Source organism: Narcine bancroftii, chromosome 1 (genome assembly GCF_036971445.1).
Source record: "Narcine bancroftii isolate sNarBan1 chromosome 1, sNarBan1.hap1, whole genome shotgun sequence".
In the NCBI taxonomy this organism is placed as follows: Eukaryota; Metazoa; Chordata; class Chondrichthyes; order Torpediniformes; family Narcinidae; genus Narcine; species Narcine bancroftii.
Genome location: NC_091469.1, coordinates 287,871,819 through 287,893,498, shown reverse-complemented (window position 1 = coordinate 287,893,498; position 21,680 = coordinate 287,871,819). Strand labels below are relative to the sequence as shown.

The following is a 21,680-nucleotide window of genomic DNA, read 5'->3' as shown; positions in this document are numbered from 1 at the left end:
CAGGCTGTTTTGTTAAAGCTGTCTGCACAAACCTTCCTTTACTGATTGGTGCCAAATATGTTGGCGATAGTGTCAATCTTTTCTTCATAAAATGTCTTCCATGGTACATCAACTCGATTGTATGTTTAAAAATCTACAGCTTGTAAGTATTTTGTCTTTTGTAGATTGGAAACTCTTTAAGTTGACTTCAGAATCAGAATTTAAACGTCACAAAATGTGCTGTTTTGTAGCACATTTTAATGAAAATTGGAGATGTCGATGTTAATGCCGTCACAGAGCAAATATTCATATAAACCACCTTACAAAAAAATAAATAAAAATAGTGCTCACAAATTCAAAATAAGGCAGTGGCTCTGGAGACTTCCTATCACTAGTAATTTTGTGTACAACAAGACGCCATTAATGGTCAAATGCTACTGATTCTCACGTCCATATTTAACTGAGCAGATCCATGTGACTTTTGTCAACTTAGGTATATTAATTCATGGAAAAGGCAAATGCTCCTGCAGTTCATCAACTGTTTGGTTTAATGTCAACCTGGTAGAACATAGAATCATACAATATGGCAGCACAGAATCAGGCCCTTTAACCCTTCTAGTTTGTGCTGAATTATTATTTTGCCTGCCCCTGGACCATATCACTCCATACTCCTCCCATCCATGGATCTGTTCAAATTTTACTTTAATGTCAAAATTGAGCCCGCGTTCACCACTTCAGCTGGTAGCTCATTCCACACTCCCAACACTCTGTGTGAAGATGTTCCCTTTTAAATTTTCCCCTTCACTATTAACGCATGTCCCCTGGTTTGTATCTTACTTAACCTCAGTGGGAAAAGCCTGCTTCCATTTATCCTATCTATAACCCTCATAATATTTATTTGCATTAGGTATGACAACAATTGATGTTGCTCAGTCACTCTGAATTAACTTTGCTCGAGTTCATTTAATTCTTTCTGCAGCTGATTTTCAATACATGGTGCAGGTTGAGGCTTACAGCGTATTGCTTTGGCACCATGCTTAATATGAATGTAGGCAAAAGGCTCAAGTCCAAAACATTGGTCCTGTGTCTTTATCTTTGCTACATAAAGCCCACTGTTTGACCTGGTGAGTTTCTCCAGCATTGTGTTTTTATTTTAGTTAAAACGTCTTCCAACTTTGAATGATTTCCAATCAAAAGAGTATGTGTCAGTGTCACCAATACAATTTGGATTCTTTGAAACACCAGTCTTTGCCACCACTCCATGGCTGTAAACTGTCATTGTGTTTGTTCCTTGCAGGGATCAAAATGTCTTTGTTTCCCTTAGTATTGCTTCTATGGGTATTATAATATGCGAGGTTTTGTGTGATTAATAGCTTCAAATTCACTTATTTGCTAAACCTCAAATGAATTTAATAAAAATGCCTTAGTTTCTGTGCCAAGACAGATCCTTCCTCAAGATGATGGACTTGCCAGTATAGTCTGCCTTTAGATTCAACATCCCAAATATGCATTCTCCACAATTTCTGATTATTTTAGAGTCAAGTGATCCTGTAACTTTTGTACCACTTCACTGAACAAAGTCTCTTTTGCTTTTCATAGTCTTGGATTTGCTAGTGCGCTCTTTGGTTCTGGACTAAGTTTAGTTAACAGAATACTTTTCATGCACTCTTCCACTGTTTAATTACTACGATTAATTTAAGGTTAAAGATTCTTTGTAATGGCATGTAATAATACATTAAAAATTAAACATACATGATATATTTTAACTTTGCCTGCCATAAACTAAATAAATAGTCGTCCTGATCCCAGCACCCCTAACAATAGGAGAAAGAGAAGCAAAAGAGAGTCCATTCAGAGTCACTGCGTGTCCACTGCTCTTGCAGTCTCTGCAGCCATACAGACTGGTTTGATTCATCAACAAACTGAGCCTCACATCCAAACCTCCAACGTGACCAGGAGGCCTTCAGTGCCCGAGGCCCTTCAGGAGCTCTTCTTGCCCTTAGCATCCTCTCAAATCCTGGCTCCGATACCTGGTTCCCATGAGCCAGTCTCCAGCAGTCTGCAGCCCATGTGGGACCCCCAACTGCGTTGGCAGCCGTCTGTGTGGGTCCCTCAGCTGTTGAGCTCCCTACTGGTCTGTCACTGTGGTCACCATTCTGGAGGGTCATTTTCTCTGCTTCTCCTCAATGGGGGACGGGGTTGTTCTTGTTGTTTCTGGTGCCCTGCCCTGATCCATTGCACTCCATGGGCTCAGACCCCCTGGTTGCAGAATTTTGATGGTTATTCTTTCCCCAGCCCACATTTGTCAGTTTTCACTCAGGATTATAAAAGACAGCATAATGGTCCCCATTACCCTGGCCACAATCTCTTCTCACTGCTATCTTTGGGCAGAAAGTACAGAAGCCTGAAGACCTACACCTCTAGGTTCAAGAACAGTTTCTTTCCAACAGCCATCAGGCTGGAGGAACCCAGCAGGTCGCGCAGCATCCATTTATAACCAACGTTTTGGGCCTGAGCCCTTCTTCAAAGTAAAAAGCAGACAGGTGTCTGAATTAAAAGGCTGGAGAGAAGGAAAGAAAGGGCAGGGGGAGGAGCATTGACCAACAGACAAAAGGTGATAATTGGACATGTGTAGGAGGACAGGAGAGAAAAGCTGAGAATTGATTGAGGGAGGGGTGTGTTGGAGGAAGTGTGTGTGGCAGGGTGTGGTGGGGGGGGGGGGCAATCATGCTCCACGTTATTTGCAGGACGGTCTGTATCGACCAGGATATTTTTTTTTCTCTCTGAGATTTACTTCAGTTGTTACTTTATTTCCCTCGCCTCATGATGGAAGATTTTTTTTTAGTTATTTGTATTTTACACCTTGAAGAAGGACTTATGCCCAAAACATCGGTTATATATCTTTACCTCCTATGAACTCTGCAAGAAGAGTTCTTTCAGCATTCTTGTGTTGTTATTTAAATAATGTTTGCATCAATTTCAATATCAGTAACAATTGACCTGGAAATGAATGTTAACATGATCTAACTTGGTGGAAACTGGTTTCACACAGATGAACCAAGTTAATTTAGAAAGACAGATGATATAGTTTGCGCTGGAATTCCCCTAATATAGAAGATGGAGAGACTGAGTGCTTAAGTTGTTTAAGGGAATTGCCTCAGTAGATTAAGTTATTTTCCCTAGTGAAGGAGTTCTAAATAATGCACATTATTTAAAAATTACATTAGAATGATGCTGAGATTTGACTTTCAAAATTAAAATGAAAATCTGGAATTCACTAGAAGTCGAGCCTAAGGCCCTCAAAAAAGTTCCACGTGGAGGGCATAACATTTTGTTAGAGAATGGTATTAGGTTTACAGAACTTTAAGTTAAAATGGAAATCTAACTGTGAATAAAGGAGTGTTGAGCTGCCTGGTCAGATATTTCCATACTCCAGATTGCAAGAACCAAAGTGATTCAGGATCCTTGCTCTTGACTGCCATCGAGTGATGACTAATGTAAATGCAGGTAATCGTGGTGGATTCCAATGCCCCCAAAAGGAATATGCGGTTCACCCAAATAATTACAAATAGTTATTAACCTCCATGTTGATTTTCATGTTGACCCCAGCCTCTACTCTTAGAACAATACAGCACAGTACAGGCCCTTCAGCCCTCGATGTTGTGCTGACCCATATATCCCTTCCTAAAAAAAAGTACTAAACCCTCCCTACCCCATAACCGTCTATTTTTATTTCATCCATGTGTCTGTCTAAGAGTCTCTTAAATTCCTTCAATGTTTCAGCTTCCACCACCATCCCTGACACAGCATTCCAGGCACCCACAACTCTCTGTGTGAAAATCTTACCCCTGATGTCTTTCCTAAATTTCCCTCCCTTAACTTTGTACGTATATCCTCTGGTGTTTGCTGATCCTGCCCTAGGAAACAGGTGCTGGCTGTCCACCCTTTCTATGCCTCTCATAATCTTGTAGACATCTATCAAGTCTCCTCTCGTCCTTCTTTGCTCCAAAGTGAAAAGTCCCAGCTCTGCTAACCTTGTCTCATAAGACTTGTTTTCCAATCCAAGCAACATCCTGGTAAATCTCCTATGGAAACTCTCCATAGCTTCCACATCCTTCCTATAATGAGGTGACCAGAACTGAACAGAAGAGGTGCTGGATAAAGTGGTGACTTTGTCTGCCTTATGGTAGACAAAAGTTAAAGAATTTCATGTGTGTTTCATTCTAAATGTAGTATTACATGACAATAATGGAACCTTCACCTTTATCTAAGTGTGCTCTTACCAAAGACTTGTAGAGTTGTAACACTACCTCCCTACTCCCAAATTCAGTTGCCCTATTAATAAAGCCCACCATCCCACAGGCCTTTTTAACTATCCAGTCAACCTGTGTGGCGACTTTGAGGGATATATGAATTTGAACCCCAAGGTCCCTCTGTTCATTCACTCTCAAGTAACCAACCATTAACCCTGTACTCAGCCTTCTGACTTGTCCTTCCAAAATGCATCATCTCACACTTATCCGCATTGAACTCCATCTCCCATTTTTCTGCCTAACTCTTCATCCTGTCTGTATCCTCTTGTAACCTTTGACAATCTTCAGCTCCATCCACAACTCCTCCAATCTTGTGTCATCCACAAACTTACTGGCCGATCCTTCTGCCTCTTCATCCAGGTCATTTATAAAATTCACAAAGAACAGGGGTTCCAGAACAGATCCTTGCCTCACACTAGTCACAGACCTCGAGGCAGAATACTTTCACTACTACTCTCTGCTTTCTTCCTACAAGCCAGCTTTTTTATCCACGCAGCCAAGGTTCCACTGATCCCATGCCTCATGACTTTCTGGATGAGTCTCTCATGGGGGACCTTGTCAAATGCCTTGCTAAAATCCATGTAGACCACATCTACTGCCCTACCCTCATCAATTTCTTTTGTCCTCTCCTCAAAAAACTCAATTAGGCTCAGGAGGCATGACCTTTCCTTCACAAAACCATGCTGACTATCCTTGAGTAGATTGTACTTTTCCAAATGCTCATAGATCCTATTCTTAAGAATCTTCTCCATTTGTTTACACACCACTGACATAAGACTCAGCAGTCTAAAACTCCCAGTATTCTCCCTATAACCTTTTTTTAAACAAGGTGACTACATTTGCCATTCTCCAATCCTCCAGCACATCCCCTGCTACTGACCCAGCTATCTCTTTTCTCACTTCACACAGTAGCCTGGGCTATATTGTGTCCAGCCCTGGGGACTTATCAATCTTGAAGAAGATCCAACACTTCTGCTTCCTTAATCTCCAAATTGTCCAGCACACAGGCCTGTTCAATTTTGACCTCACCATGATCAAGTCCTTTTCTCTTGTGATTACTGATGCTAAGTATTCATTTAGGGCCTCCCCAACCTCCTCTGCCTCCAGACACATGTTGCCATCTTTATCCTTTAGTGGCCCCACCTTCATTCTCACCTGTTCTTCACATACACATAGAATGCCTTGGGGTTCTCCTTAATTTTACATGCCAAGGCCTTCTCATGCCTCCTGTGAGCTCTCCTAAGTCCTTTCTTAAGCTCCTTCCTGGGTACCATATACTTCTCATGATATATCTAATGTATGCTTCCTTCTTCCTTTTGACTAGTTGCCTGACCTGTTTTGGCAGCCACGGTTCTCTTTTCCTACCATCTTTTCCTTTTCCAAGTGGGACCCTGCTCAAATGGTCCCTAAACTTCCTCCATATTGGTTCTATGCTTTCACCCTAAACATATGTTTCCAATTTATTTTCACTAGTTCCTGTCTCATCCCTTCATAATTAGACCTTTGCCAGTTAAGCACTTTCCCAGTTTGACTGATTTATCCTTTACTATAGCTATGTTGAAATCAAGGGAGATGTGGTCATTCTCACTGAGAGGTCCACCACCTGACCAGACTCATTCCTCAGAACCAGATCCAGACTGGCCTCTCCTCTAGTCGGCCGGTCCACATACTGTATCGGGAATCCTTCTTGGACACACCTGACAAATTCAGCCCCATCCATCCCTCTTGCATTCAGTAGGTGGCAGTCTATATTAGGGAAGTTGAAATCTCTCTGTTTATCTGCTCCTTGGTGTCCTGAAGGCTATTTGGGGGCCTATAGACTACTCTCAGGACAGTGATAGCTCCCTTTGTATTTCTGATTTCCACCTACTCCCACTCAGTAGACACTCACCCTGCAGCATCCTCCATTTCTATAGCTGTGATACTATCCCTGACTAATAATCCTACTTCCCCCCCCCCCCACCTTTTCTACCTCCTATCCTATTATTTTTACAACACCTAAACCAAGATACCTGCATCAGCCAATCTTTCCCTTCCTCCAGCCAAATTTCAGTAATGGCCACAACAGCATAGTTCCACATACTTATGGAACAAAATTCCAGACTCTCTGATTGATGAATTTAGTGTTCTCAATATTAATCTCAACAATTTAGATCTAATCTTATTTAAATTTAAATTTGGACCTTGGGCACGGTAACAGTCCCTTTCGGCCCACGAGCCCAATTACACCCAATTGTCCTAAAACACCAGTACGTTTTGAAGGGTGGGAGGAAACCAGTGCTCCTGGGGAAAACCCACACAGACACAAGGAGAATGTACAAACTCCTTACAGAGAGCGTGGGATTTGAACCTTGGTCCCGATCGTAGGCATTGTAACAGCTTTGCACAACCACCACGCTAACCGTAGTGCCTAAATGACCTAGAAATCCCCATTTAGGAAATACCTTATCTCAATTTACCTAAATATCACCTTTAATTATTTTACACACTCTGTTAACTCAACACAAAAATCTTCCACCAAATCTTTAATAATACACTGGTATAGATTATGCACCTGGCCCTCAAAATTGAATGTTGAATTTTTTTCTCCATGTTAGATAATACTAGTATTTATTTAGTACAGCCATTCTCAACAGGGGCTGTACAGCCTTCACTTGGGGACCACACCATATTTGGCAGGTGTGGGGGGGGAGGGGAGTACAGACTGAAATCATATATTTTTAATTTTTTAATGTAGTCAATAGGAGAGAAGTACAGAAGACACCAAATGAACTTGGCTGCTTCACAAGGAAGAGGGCCCATAAACTTTGTGCAGACTCCTAAGGGGGCCATAGCCACAAAAGGATGAGAAAGGCTAGTTTAGAGGTCAAATATTGCCACAAATAAAGCTCCAAAGCATGTCTGACAGCTACAGATGACAAATTAGGCCACAGCAACTGATTCCTCCATTATCCAACTCTTCCTGAGAGATACCATTGGAGAAATCATAACTGCCTGACATTAGGAAGAAAATAGTCTTTGGATTAATTGGCAATTCATTCAAATGAAACCAATTGAGAAGTGCACTTAACAGGAAGAATGGAAACCAGAACCCCACAAGTGGTTCAGACCAGACTGTTCAAAGGCAAGGAGATAACCTGGGCAAGATTTGGATACTGTTGGGGGGACAACCTACCAGGGACAAGCTACGGTGGTCAAGTCTCTGGCGCAAAGTCTGGTCTTGTGGCTCAGAAGGGAAGGGAGGAAAAGAGGAGAGCTGTAGTGATAGGGGATTCAATAGTTAGAGGGACAGAGAAGAGGTTCTGTGGGAGAGATCGAGTATCCCAGATGGTATGTTGACTCTCTGGTGCCAGGGTCCAAGATATCGCTGGTCGAGTTCACGCCATTCTCAGGAGGGAGGGTGAGAAGCTAGATGTAGGGACCAATGACATGAGTTGGAAGGGTGAGCAGGTCCTGCAAGGAGAGTTGAGGGGGTTAGACACTAGGTTGAAGGACAGGACCTCCAGGGTTGTGATCTCAGGATTGCTATCTGTGTCACGTGCTAGTGAAATTAGAAATAGGAGGATTATATAGCTTAATGTGTGGCTAAAGAGGGTGCAGGAGGGAGTGTTTCAAGTTTCTGGATCATTGGTCTCTCTTTCAGGGTAGGAGGGACCTGTTCCAATGGGAAGGTTTGCACCTGAACTGGAGGGGGACAAATATCCTTGCAGTTGGTTTGCTAGTGCTGCTCTGGAGGGTTTAAACTAGATTTGTAGAGTGATAGGAACCACAGTACAAGAGTAGAAAGGGGAGTGGAGGGGGTAAAAGATGAAGTGAAGATTCACTGAAAGTGGCAACAGTATTGTTGAGGCCAAATTTGGAGTACTGTGTGCAGTTTTGGTCACTTAACTACAGGAAATATATAAATAAGCTGCTGGGGAGTAGGCACAGAGGAGATATCATGGGTAATTCTTTTTTAACAGAGAGTGTGTTGGGTGTGTGGAATTGGCTGTCGGTAACAGTAGTGGAGGTGGATATGTTAGGGTCCTTTAAGAGACTTTTGGATAGGTACGTGGTGCTTAGATAAATAGAGGGCTATGGGAAAGTCTAGTAATTTCTAAGGTAGGGACATGTTCAGCACAACTTTGTGGGCCGAAGGGCCTGTATTGTGCTGTAAGTTTTCTATGTTCTATAGACAGTAAATGGAGACAGGGTTTTTCCACTGAGGGTAGGTAAGATACAAACCAGAGACATGGGTTAAGAGTGAAAGGGGAAAAGTTTAGGAGGAACATGAGGGGGAGCTTCCTCACACAGACAGTGGAATGAGCTGCCAGTTGAAGTGATAAATGAAGGCTCAATTTTAACATTTAAGAAGAATTTGTACAGGTACATGGATGGGAGAGGTATGGAAGACTATGGACTGGGTGCAGGTCAGTGGGACTAAGCAAAAAAAAAATGGTTTGGCACAGTCTAGAAGGGCTGAAGGGGCCTGTTTCTGTGCTGTAAGGTTCTGTGGTTCTATGGTTTTATTGAGTATAGGAATTGGGATGCTATGGTAAAGTTGTACAAGACATTGGTGATACCAAATTTGGAGTATTGTGTGCAGTTTTGGTCACTTAACTACAGGAAAGATATCAATAAGATTGAAAGAGTGCAGAGAAGATTTACTAGGATGTTCCTGGACTTCCGGAACTGAGTTACAGGGAAAGGTTAAACAGGTTAGGACTTCATTCCATGGAGCGTAGAAGAATGAGGGGAGATTTGATAAAGGTATTTAAAATTATAAGGGGGATAGACAGAGTAAATGTCGATCATTTTTCTCCACTGAGGGTGGATGGAATACAAACCAGAGGACATAGGTTAAGGGTGAAAGGGGAAAGGTTTGGAGGGAAATTAGGGGGAACTTCTTCACACAGAGAGTGGTGAGAGTGTGGAACGAACTGCCAGCTGAAGTGAAGAATGTGGACTTAATTTTAATTTTTAAGAAGAATTTGGATGGGTCATGGATTGGAGGGGTATGGAGGGCTATGGTCAGGGTGCAGGTCAGTGGGTCGAGGGAGAATAATAGTTCATCATGGACTAGAAGGGCTGAAGGGCCTATTTTTTTTCTGGCTTGTTCTATGGATCTCAAAGAGGCTAGAATCGTGAAGGCGAATCAAAACAGGGCAGCCAGCCTGACTAATATAAATGTCAACTTTTTTGTCAGTAGCATATCAGTCATCACAGTGGGACAGTGTTCCATTACACTGGCTGGAATTTCACATGGTGTCTTCAATATATGTGCTCGTTGTACCAGCTTATTTCCTATCCTCTGGTCGTCTCACAGGCAGAAAATATTTGTGGAGGAAACTGACAATCAGGGTGAAGTGCTTGGCTAAAAAAAAGGTTAATGCAATTTAGTAATGAACAAAGTCATTGATTTAATTGAGACAAGTCTGAAAATGTGGTAAATTACTTTTTTGAGATATGAAATTGGCAACTCCAGGAGAAAATCTGACTGTACTGCTATATTTACAATGTAATAGTATTGTCAGACCAAGAGAGACTCAGTGGTCTGGAAATTATTTTACATAACTGTGGTTGAAAATTAGCTTAATTTTGCACACATTTGAAATCCTTACTTGAAATCCTTACTTTCTCCTGGAATAATTTGGACTTTAACACCCTCCTTCTGACCCCCCTGGACTGAGTGACATCAGGGGTACTGAATTGACCAAAGTTCATCTGAAATGAGATCTTTAATCTCACTGCTCTGAAAAACAACGTTTTTTTATGTCCCAGAATGGCCCTCCTCCTAAAACTTTCTTTTTCCACAGATGGGTGAGTATTTATTATTATTTGTTATTTATCTCCTATTTCCATTGAAATCATGTTATTTAAATAGGCAACATTCAAATGAATCTTCATCTTGAATGAGATGATCCTCCCAGGAAGATCTGCTGTATGTCCTGGAGGATACTGGCTTTTTCAAAAAAGGGGACAGCCTCGGGACAGATTCACCATGTCCAAGCTCTGCAAAGAGTTAATCATGAAGCAGAAACCTCTTCCTCCTCCTCTACCAGAAGACACCTCATTTCCGTGGGGAAGTCATGGGAGAAATTGAATATTAACCATGTTTTTGTGGAAAGAATACACAGCAATCCCTCATGACCCACTGGTATCACAATCTTACTCATAGGTCCTCCCTTTACTCTCCAGAGCTCATTATATATACTGTATTATTTACATATTTATTGGACAGAGAATCAAAGTTACATTCCATGTAGTAATAAATCAATGCAATGAGAGGTTACTTTCTCCATGAACTTTTACAGCTTTTTCACTTTAGAATCAATCCCAGCATGTACTGAATTGATGGGAACATTGATTGCAAGTGCAAAACTGTTAAGTTCCTTGGAATAAGGCTCAAGTTATTATTCAAGACACCACCACATCCCAACTGTTCCCAGACACAGAATACATGTATTACTGGTTTGAATTAATTGTTAATCTCTTCCTCTAGGTTCTACATTACTCCTGATAAATTCAAGAGCAGAGAGCTAGAAGTTCCAATGTGAATGATGAACTGAAAGTCGGTACCCACATTCTCTGAATAGTTACGGATCATATACCTTGATTGGTTTGATATGTAATGTTATATGTTAAAGAAAACATAAAAATGTGCCTTTAGTTCTATTATTTTAAGGATTCTGAGCATTTTTGTTCCACATCAAATAACTTCAATCCATTTTGGAATCAATATCAATAATTACACTTACAAAAGATGTGGTCTCTACCCTTAGAGTGCTGCAGCCTGATGTCACCAAGAATGCTGATCTGGTAACTAGGAAATGGTGAAATCTTCAGAACTTTAGTGTGTACTCTGCTTATGTTGAACTCTCACATGTTATTCAGTAACTGATATGTAAAATATATTTAGCAGTCTTACATTTTATTGGCCATGTTAGTGATATCCAGTCCTGTGACAGTGAACATCCTGGACTTGTCTTGCTCTCCGTTCTTCAACACCTTTAATCGCATAGGCATGTACATGGCTTGACTTTTCTGTGTTGGTTTTTATCAATGGTGGAACATTGGGGAGAAAGGACCCTTCAATCAGCCAATCATATTCCTTGGTAGATTTTAAAAAAAACATTTTACCCACAGATGAACACATACATGTACACAAACAAAACACTATTAATTTCCAAAATGCAGCAAATTGCTTGTGGGATTCATATTAAATTGTATTTGCATTATTTTGTGGTATTGAGTTGCTGTTCGGGATTGCTCCATTGAAATAACTACTCATTCTCCCAACCGTGAAGAAATGGCCCAAACACATTAGATAATTACGATTGCTAGTCACTTCATCAGGCCAATCAATGGGGAATTATAACTGCCTGTAAATGTAAGACTTAAACTCAGTGACTGGCTTCCTTGCATTTTTAATCAAGATCATTTGCATCTGTTTAGCATGTCTTCCTTTATTTGCTTAGAATTTCCTCTCGAAAGAGAGAGATTGCTGGGGTCTTGACTGAGATCCTTGAAAATTTTCAAGGCACAGGTGAGATCCCAGAGGTATAGAGAATATCAATTTTGTTTCTCTATTTAAAAGAGAAAAAGGAACAAACTGGGAAATTATAGGCTGGTGAGCCTTTTATCAGTGGAGAAAGTTCTATTGGATGGGATCGATTTGTATCTGAAAAAGTAATCACTTATTTAGGATATTCACCATGACTTTTTGCTGGGAGATCTTATGAAGCAAGAAACAACCTGCGGGAGGAAATCAGTCAGTCAAATGGTTTCCTCAGCATAATAGGTTGGAAATTGCTTCAACTTTTCATACGGTTTACACTATGAGTGGGCAACCTTTTTTTAAACTCACATTCCACCTTAAGCAATCCCTGTGCCAGAAGTGCTCTGTGATTGGTAAGGGATTGCTTAAGGTGGGATGTGAGTGGGAAGGGAAGGTTGAGAACCACTGCTCTGTTACTGAAATATTTTGCTTGAGAAAAATTGTCAATGGCCCATTTCGTTTGGAGTTAAGAAACTGTGGTTTTCAAACCTTTTTCTTTCCACTCACATACCACTTTAAGTAATCCCTTACTAAACACAAGAGCACCTATGGCATAGGAATTGCTTAAGGTGGAATGTGAGTTTAGAGGGGCCGTTTGAAAACCACCGTTTTACACTATAGTATATTCAGGAACCCCCTAGCCTCTTAAACCCATCTTATTTCTAAGTATTCCTGAAAGTTGCTTCTTTACTCATTTAACTACTTACTTTTCCACACATTTCCAACATTTTCTTTTTACTTCAGATTTTCAGCATCCACAGTAATATTTTACCTTTTTGAACACCTGGGTGAATTTGCATTGCATTTAGGATTCAATTTTATAAGAAAATACCTATCATGACTGAAGATGTTCAGGCAATAGTAATTAGTTGCAATCTACATTTTTGAAACTGTAGAAGAAATGTAGGCTTTACCCAACCACACTAACTGTTAAGTTTCCAACAATATAGAAACCATGAAGGGAACACTGCTCACCATCTACTGATTAGAAAATGTGCCATTACCTCATTCAATTCATCATCTAATGTCACAAGCCACATGTAGGTGAATTTGTTCCATACTGGGTTCTCCTGTCTTGAGTTTTTTCACTGACCTGCTTTTGCAGTACCTTCCTGCTTGATGGCCCATCTAATGAAATAATAATGTTTTTTTAATTAAAACAAGGTTTTGCTTCTTTAAATACAAAGAAATTCAGGGAAATATTAAATGTTTTATCACTAGAGCATTTAAAAATAATAAAGACATAAATAAAATCATTCCAAAGTACTTTGATAAGGGCATTAATTTAAATGTAGACATACAGCTCAAATACCCCAATTGATCTACAACCCCTGTATGTTTTGAAAGTAGAAGGAAATCAGAGCCCCCAGAGGAAACCCACTCAGACACAGGGAGAATGTACAAACTCCTGACAGACAGCGCTGGATTCGAACCCAGGTCGCTGTAATAGTGTTGTTCTGATCGTTCCCATCCCCTGAGAGCAAAGGTAAATAATTTATCAGAATCAAAAAATTCACAACTTATTATCATGAACATGTCAGGAAATTTGTTATTTTGCAAAAGCATTATCATGCAAATATTGCATGATAATACAATAAAATATAATGCCATAAAATACCCTGTAGTAGAAAGTGAAGTAGTGGCTGTGGTTCATTGTCCATTCAGAAATCTGATCGTAGAGGGGAAGAAGCTGTCCTTGTGCCACTGGATGCTCGTCATCAGGTTCCTGTACCTTTTTCTGATGGTAGCAGTGTGAGGAGGGCATGGTTAGGTGGTGGGGGACCTTGAGGATAAAGGCAGATTTTTCAAGACACCGCCTCGTGTAGATGTCCTCGATGGAGTGGTCTGGTGCCCATGATGTCACAGGCCGAGTTAACAACCCTCTGGAGTTTTTTCTTGCCCTGAGAGTTGGCACCTCCATACCAGACAGTGATGCAACCAGCCGGAATGCACTCCACAGTACTCTTGTAGAAGTTTTCGAGAGTCTTTGGTGACATAGCAAATCTCTCAAAATCCTCATTAAGTATAGCGGCTGGTGAGCCTTCTTTGTGATTGTATCAACATGAAGGCCTCAGGACAGATCATCAGAGATGTTGACACTCAGGAATTTGAAGTTCTTGACCCTCTCCACTGTTGACCCCTCGATGAGGACTGGGTTCGTGTCCTCCTAATTTCCCACCGAAGTCCACACTCAGTTCCTTGGTTTTGCTAACGTTGAGTGCAAGGTTGTTATGGCAACACTACTCAACTGGCTGATCCATCTCCCTCCTGTACCCTTCTTCATCGCCGTCTGTAACTCTACCAATGATCATGGTGTCGTCGGCAAATTTTGAGATGGCATTTGAATTGTGCCTAACTACAGTCATGGTTGTAGAGTTGAGCACTGGTTTATAATAAAATATATCTTGCCCTTCTTCCTTGAAGCCATAAAATCTCCATTTAAATGTCTTACCTGGCACAAAGTCCTCAAGAGATGGGGAAGTCCAATTTGTGCTGTGACTCTGGATTCCATACGGATCCCAGTGCTAGATTATATAAACAAATTCATGGGCAAAACTTTTCACCTGCAGACATCCCTAACAGTGACACAAGTGTAGGGAAATGATTTGTTCACCTCACAATTTGTGCCAAGTTCCAACAATGGCCAGGTCCTCGAATCTGAAAGTGCAATTCTCCCTCAGCTCCAGACACATCATCCCCTCTCTGCCTTCCGTAGGGACCACTCCCTCATCAACTCATCCCTTCCCAACAATCACATACCGCCCCCCACCCCCACCACGGCCCTTTCCCTTGCGACCGCAGAAAGTGCCACACCTGCACCCAAACCTCCTCCCTCACCACCATTTGGGACCTCCAAACAGTCCTTCCAATTGAAGCAACACTTCATTTGTGTATCTGCAGGAGTTATCTACTGCATCCAGTGACCCATTGTGCCCTTCTCTACATCGAAGAGACCAGACACAGACTGGGAGATTGTTTGCTGAACATCTTTGTTCTATCTAACATGGATCTCCCAGTGGCCTATCATCGAGGGCGTATGACTTGTAAGGTAAAACATCATGAGATGGGAATGTGTAAGGAGTTACCCTGTACAGGGCTGTAACAAGATGTGAATGCATCCTTGTACTTACAAGATAAGAGAGACATTGATGGATTGAGAGGCAGGAAGCTAGCAGGGAAAGGATAGCAACAGTTTTAGTCATTGGACAAGTAATGATATGATGATGTTCTAAGCACGTATCCAAGGGTATAAAAAATCACCATTTTGCTGATAACGGCAGAATGCATTCTCCGACTAACATGGTTAGTTGCAAGTGTTACAATCCGGTAATAAAGAACAAAGAACCCTGATTTCGACTCAGTCTGGTGTTTGTCTCACTCATTCATGAACAAAGCAGACCTAACAGACTTGGGGGGGATGGGGTGAAAGCCCCCCAAAATTCGAACAAAACAGTGGGAAAACAATATTTATTTTAAGTTGAATGGTAAGTGATTTGTGCTAATTGTGTATTGTCGATTGATAAAAAGGTTTTTTATTAGAAATTAGTACTTGTGTTTTTATCTGTGTGAAATTTTGAGCAAATCAACCTCTCTGCCCCTCTTCACCAAAGAGTCCCCATATGCCCATGCCAACTATTTCAATTCTGTACCCCACTTTCATGCTGACAGGTCTCTCCATGGCCGCGCACTGTTCCACCAAGACCACCTGTAAATTGGAGGAACAACACTTAAATTTCTGTCTGGGCACTCTCCAAATGGAATGCATTAACATTGACTTCTCCAGTTTCTGCTAGTTTAATCTCCATTCCCCTCCCTTCCCTTTCCCTTTGTCTCCTTTCCTCCAACTCTCCACACCCTTCCCTCTCTATTCACAGAGCCATCCCCCTCTCCCCCTCAATGCTAGTGTATTCTCTTTCCCTTATCCACATATTACCTCCTGCCTGTGGGACTGTGGTCCTTCCCCACCCCTCCCCCCCCCATCATTTTGTTCGGGTGCCTTCCTACATTTTTCCAAATCTTGATGAAGGGCTGAATTACTTGTCTTTATCTTTGCTACATAAAATACACTGTGTGACCAGCTGAGTTTTTTTTCCAGCGTCGTGCTTTTATTTCAACCACAGCGTCTGCAGACTTTTGTGCTTTTTTTACTATGTTTTTGTTCTCAACTTTGGAGTGGGAGTTGAACCATCAATCTTCATTTCAATTCTGCACCCCACTCCCGCCTGTCAATGGCCCCAACACCCCTCTCGATAACTGAATTCTGGACTTCCTAATGGGAAGTCCATCATCTGTCTGGGTTGGTAGCAGAACGCTGAGCACTGGCGCACCTCAGGGCTGTGTGCTCAGCCTGTTCCTGTTCACACTATTGACCCATGACTACATTGCCAGATTCAGCTCCAATGATGTCATCAAGTTTACACACAACAGTCATTGGCCTCATCAGCAACAACGTTGAGTTGCACTACAGAGAAGCCTTGGAAAAACCTGAGTCTCAAAGTGGACAAGACGAAGGACATGGATTTCAGGAAGACCAGGAATAACCACTCTCCATTACATATCAATAACTCTATAGTGGAGAGAGTGGAGGGCATCAAGTTCCTTGGAGTTCACTTTACTAGTGGCTTATCCTGGGCACTCAACATCTCCTCACTTGTCAGGAAGTCACAACTGCAACTACACTCCCTGAGAAGACTGAAGCGGGCAAGGCTACTGGCCACCATATTGTCAACCTTCTACAGAAGGTCTATAAAGACCGTCCTGGCCGGCTGCATCACAGTATGGTACACTTGCTGCAGAGAAATAGATCAGAGGTCAATCCAGAGGACCATAAGTGAGGCAGAGTGGATCACTGGGTTCTCCATCATCCATCAACATGATCTACCACGATTATTGTCTGAAGAGGGCATGAAAAATCATTAAAGACCCCTTCCGCCGTGCACACAGTATCTTTCAGCTGTTCCCGTCGGGGAAGAGATACAGATGTATCAGAGTCTGAACCTCCAGGCTGAAAAACAGCTTTTTCCCCCACGGGCAATGAGAATCCTGAACAATCAAAGGAACTGCTCATACTAACCATCCAAGACTCTCATATTCATGACATAATACTTATTTATTTGTATGTATGAACACTTGTCCTGCGTTCTTTGTTTGCATGTGTGTTATGTCTGGCTGTGTGTTTAAGTGTTTCACCCTGAGGACTGGAGAAAGCTGTTTCTTCAGGTTGTACTTGTGCAATCAGATGACAATAAACTCAATTTCACTCATGGTCTGCCAAGCAGAGGCCACCTGCAAATTGGAGGCACAACCATGTAATAATCCGAATGGACACTCTCCAACCAGATCCCATTAACATCAACTTCTCCGGTTTCTGTTAGGCTCCTCCCCTGTCTCTGTCTGTCTGTCTCTCTCTCTCTTTTTTCCCATCCCTCTGTCTCCTTTCCTCCAGCACTCCACCACTTTCCGTCTCCATTCAGAGAGCCATCCCCTTCTCCTTCATTTCACAGCTTTTTTTTCCTCCGTCCTCACATCTAGCCTGTAGGCCTGTGCTCCTCCTGCTGCCTCTCCCCCCCACACCATTTATTCAGGTGCCTTCCTGCTTTTTACTCATACCTTGACAGAGGGCTCAGGCCCGAAACGTTGGCCACGTATCTTTGCTACATAAGGAACACTGCATGACCTATTGAGTTTCTCCAGCACTTTTATGTATTGAACTAAATCACAGTGTCTGTGGACTATCTTGTTTAACTCCATCAATATTCACATTCAGAGACAAAAATACAACCAACTAAAATCCAAATAAAAAACTAATCTTACAATAACCCATATCTTAATTAATGATATCTGAAGTTTTGTGTAAAGAAAAAAATATTGACCTTCAAAGGGATGAAGCACAGATTCGCCAGAATGTAACCAATATTCCAAAAATTAGCTTATGAATGATTTGATTCAGTGGAACGTGGAAAATTAAAGGGTAACTGGAATTTACGGAGTGGTAACTGGTATTTAATGGAGTAGTAACTGAAAATAAGAGCCTTGAAGTCTTAAAAGAAGCATCTTAGAGCAGTATTAAAATGGATTGCATAGATGGAAGAGCGAATAAAGCAATGTCATAAGCAAAACTTTTATTTCCAATCCATATTAGAAAGTGACGTTCACCATTAGGGAAATAAAATCCAACAGGAAACCACCAGATGCATTCAAACTTCGTTAAAACCAACCAAACCACAGTTCTGATCAGGATTTTTTTTAACAAGTCAGCAGTATGGACTCCATCAAGACAAAATTCCATCTGGATTGGAATAGCGTCTTTCTTTCTTTGGCTTGGCTTCGCGGACGAAGATTTTTGGAGGGGTATGTCCACGACTGCTGCAGGCTCGTTGGTGACTGACAAGTCCGATGCGGGACAGGCAGGCACGGTTGCAGCGGTTGCAAGGGAAAATTGGTTGGGGTTGGGTGTTGGGTTTTTCCTCCTTTGTCTTTTGTCAGTGAGGTGGGCTCTGCGGTCTTCTTCAAAGGAGGTTGCTGCCCGCCGAACTGTGAGGCACCAAGATGCACGGTTGGAGGCTATATCAGCCCATTGGCGGAGTGTCAATGTGGCAGGCACCGAGATGAGTGATTAAATAGCCTGCTCTCCCTAAGTTGGCATCATAGATGGAGCCTCTGTTTTTATCATTTGTTTAAGAAAACACTTCTATGGGATATATAAAATAAGCAATGGTGGAAGTTCACTTGACAAATCTGCCTACTCAACATCATAGAGTTCCATATAATTATGGGCAGTTACTTTACTTGGAAGGCAGAGACTAAGTACCACATGGTGGCAGTGTTACACTATCTTAAGCATTCCCTCGGTCACAACCCTTTCCTCCAGACCCCCTATTTTGCTACTTTTTTTCATTTTGAGAATGACACTGAATCTTGAGTGTCTGATTTCTCTATGCGTTATTACTTTGCAATTGATATCGCAATGCAAATGGACTCATGAGCAATTTGTTTCATGAATTCAAAGTTGGCTTTACATGGACAGTGACCTAGAATGTGTGGTACACCTTACAAGGTTTGCCGTATGGTAATTGTGAGGCAGGCCAATTAATATTTCAGTATCAGGGTATGATAATGGAGGGAAGGCGGAGGGGAGGAGGATATTGGTTGGTTGGCTTATGGTACCCATTATGTTGGGGCAAGGTGAGGCTGCAGACCCTGTTGGTGAGCTTTCGTAGAGGGTTGGCGATTGGATGACGGGAGATATTGAGGTGATAGGTTGAGGCAGTTGACAGGTGACAGTGGTGTGGGATCTGATGCTCCGCATCTCAGGGAGGGGCTGAAGGTTACTCGAGGTTAATGTCTCCTTGCCTCCATAATGATGGTGCATGAAGAATGACCTTTGCTGTCTGACAATGAAATCATGTTGAACTCGCAAACAAACCTCATACTGGAAAGTTAAACAGGAAAGTATGCAGATGCTGGGGTCAAGGGCAGCACACAAATGTTTTGGAGAATCTCAGCAGGTCAGGCAGCATCCCCATGTTACGAACATCCGACTTATGGACAACTCATACTTATGAACTAACTGTTCCCCGCAGGGCAGGTGCTAGGAATTGTGGGGCCCGATTAGAAAATTGATAGTGGGGCCTCTACTCTACAAAAGTCGAAATTGTTGTTTTATATTTTGTGTGGTATGCCAGTCTTAGCCAAAAAGCATTAAATGCTTGATATACTAAATATTGAAAGACAATATGAAAGTTTTAATTTTTTAATACAAGTTAAGACAATTACAGACATACTGTTTAGAAACAGACTTTTCTGGCTTTTTTATTTGCAAAATCTTTCAAAATAATTTCAAAGTCAATGGTTTTAGTAATGTCATTTTCTATAGATAGCATCGCCAAATTGTTTAATCTCTTTTGTGAAATTGTTGGCCGTAAGTATGTTTTCATCAGTTTTAGTTTTGAAAAACTTATTTCACCCGATGCAACTGTTACGGGCATTGTTAAGTAAATCCTCAAAGCAATAAAAACATTAGGAAATGCTGTGAATTGATCGTTTACTCCAGGTATTCAAACAGAGCTTGAGGCTTAACGACACTGAAGAGAAGAAAAGTTTTCAGAGCTTCAAGTTCTTCGGCCAACATCTTTAGTTGTTTCAGTAACTACCCCTCCATCAGTGCTCTGTTTTAGGATGGTGTCAGTTAAAGCTGCTTCAAGGTCTGCTGTGTGTTTCCTTATTTCCGCCTTTTGTAAGCTCTGAAAGTTATTTTAAAATCAAAATAATTTTACATGGCTTTTAAGCTGCTTAAATCTAGACTCTAAAGATTGAATAGCTTTGTATAGCACTAAGCTGAAGCACTGAACTCTGTATGCTTCTTTTGGATCATCTAAAGCTTGATCTTTTGCCTCACATGAAAACATTCTCTTCCTTCTACATAGTTTTATTTTCTTGAAATTGTCTAAATTCCCGTGGTAATTCAACAGCTTCAGCAAATTCATTTGCGCCTATTCTTCTTTCTTTGGCTTGGCTTCGCGGACGAAGATTTATGGAGAGGTATGTCCATGTCTGCTGCAGGCTCGTTGGTGACTGACAAGTCCGATGCGGTACAGGCAGGCACGGTTACAGCGGTTGCAAGGGAAAATTGGTGGGTTGGGGTTGGGTGTTGGGTTTTTCCTCCTTTGTCTTTTGTCAGTGAGGTGGGCTCTGCGGTCTTCTTCAAAGGAGGTTGCTGCCCGCCGAACTGTGAGGCGCCAAGAGGTCCAGTGGGCGATATCAGCCCACTGGCGGTGGTCAATGTGGCAGACACCAAGAGATTTCTTTAAGCAGTCCTTGTACCTCTTCTTTGGTGCACCTCTGTCTTGGTGGCCAGTGGAGAGCTTGCCATAAAACACGATCTTGGGAAGGCAATGGTCCTCCATTCTGGAGATGTGACCCACCCAGTGCAGTTGGGTCTTCAGCAGCATGGATTCGATGCTTGCGGACTCTGCCAGCTCGAGTACTTCGATGTTGGTGATGAAGTCATTCCAATGAATGTTGAGGATGGAGCGGAGACAGCGCTGATGGAAGCGTTCTAGGAGCCGTAGATGATGCCGGTAGAGGACCCATGATTCGGAGCTGAACAGGAGCGTGGGTATGACAACGGCTCTGTACACGCTGATCTTTATGTGTTTCTTCAGGTGGTTGTTTTTCCAGACTCTTTTGTGTCTTCCAAAGGCGCTATTTGCCTTGGCAAGTCTGTTGTCTCTTTGTTGATCCTTGCATCAGATGAAATGGTGCAGCCGAGGTAGGTAAGCTGGTTGACCGTTTTGAGTTCAGTGTGCCCAATGGAGATGTGTGGGGGCTGGTGGTCATGGTGGGGAGCTGGCTGATGGAGGACCTCAGTTTTCTTCAGGCTGACTTCCAGGCCAAACATTTTGGCAGTTTCCACAAAACAGGACATCATGCGCTGGAGAGCTGGCTCTGAATGCACCTATTAGGACATCATTAAAACCGAATTAATCATGATAATAGATTTTCAAATGACTCCATGCCTTCATCAATGTCCTTTGCTTCACCTTGTAGTTTCTTGCTTACATCGTTAACTTTAAAAAGTACTTCATGCCAAAATATCAAAGAAACTAAAAATGTGTAGTCTTTTAGCTGGTTTGCTAGATTCAGCTTCTGCTTTTACCTTGAACTCATCTGTTATCTCTGATATTTCCACAAGTGCATCATATACTTCTCCAACTTGATAACGAATAGCTTTAACACTATCAATCCGACACTCCCACCTTGTGTTCCTCAAGGGTTTCACTGATAACCCCGGTACATGTTTGCTAAAAACTGCCCACCTCTTAGTTGATGCTGAGAACAATATGTAGATC

General features: G+C 41.9%; 1 pseudogene; it reads right to left on the bottom strand.

Annotated features, from left to right (window-relative positions):
- LOC138756351 (doublecortin domain-containing protein 1-like) overlaps window positions 1-21,680 on the bottom strand; it is a 340,682-nt pseudogene that overhangs the window by 32,069 nt on the left and 286,933 nt on the right.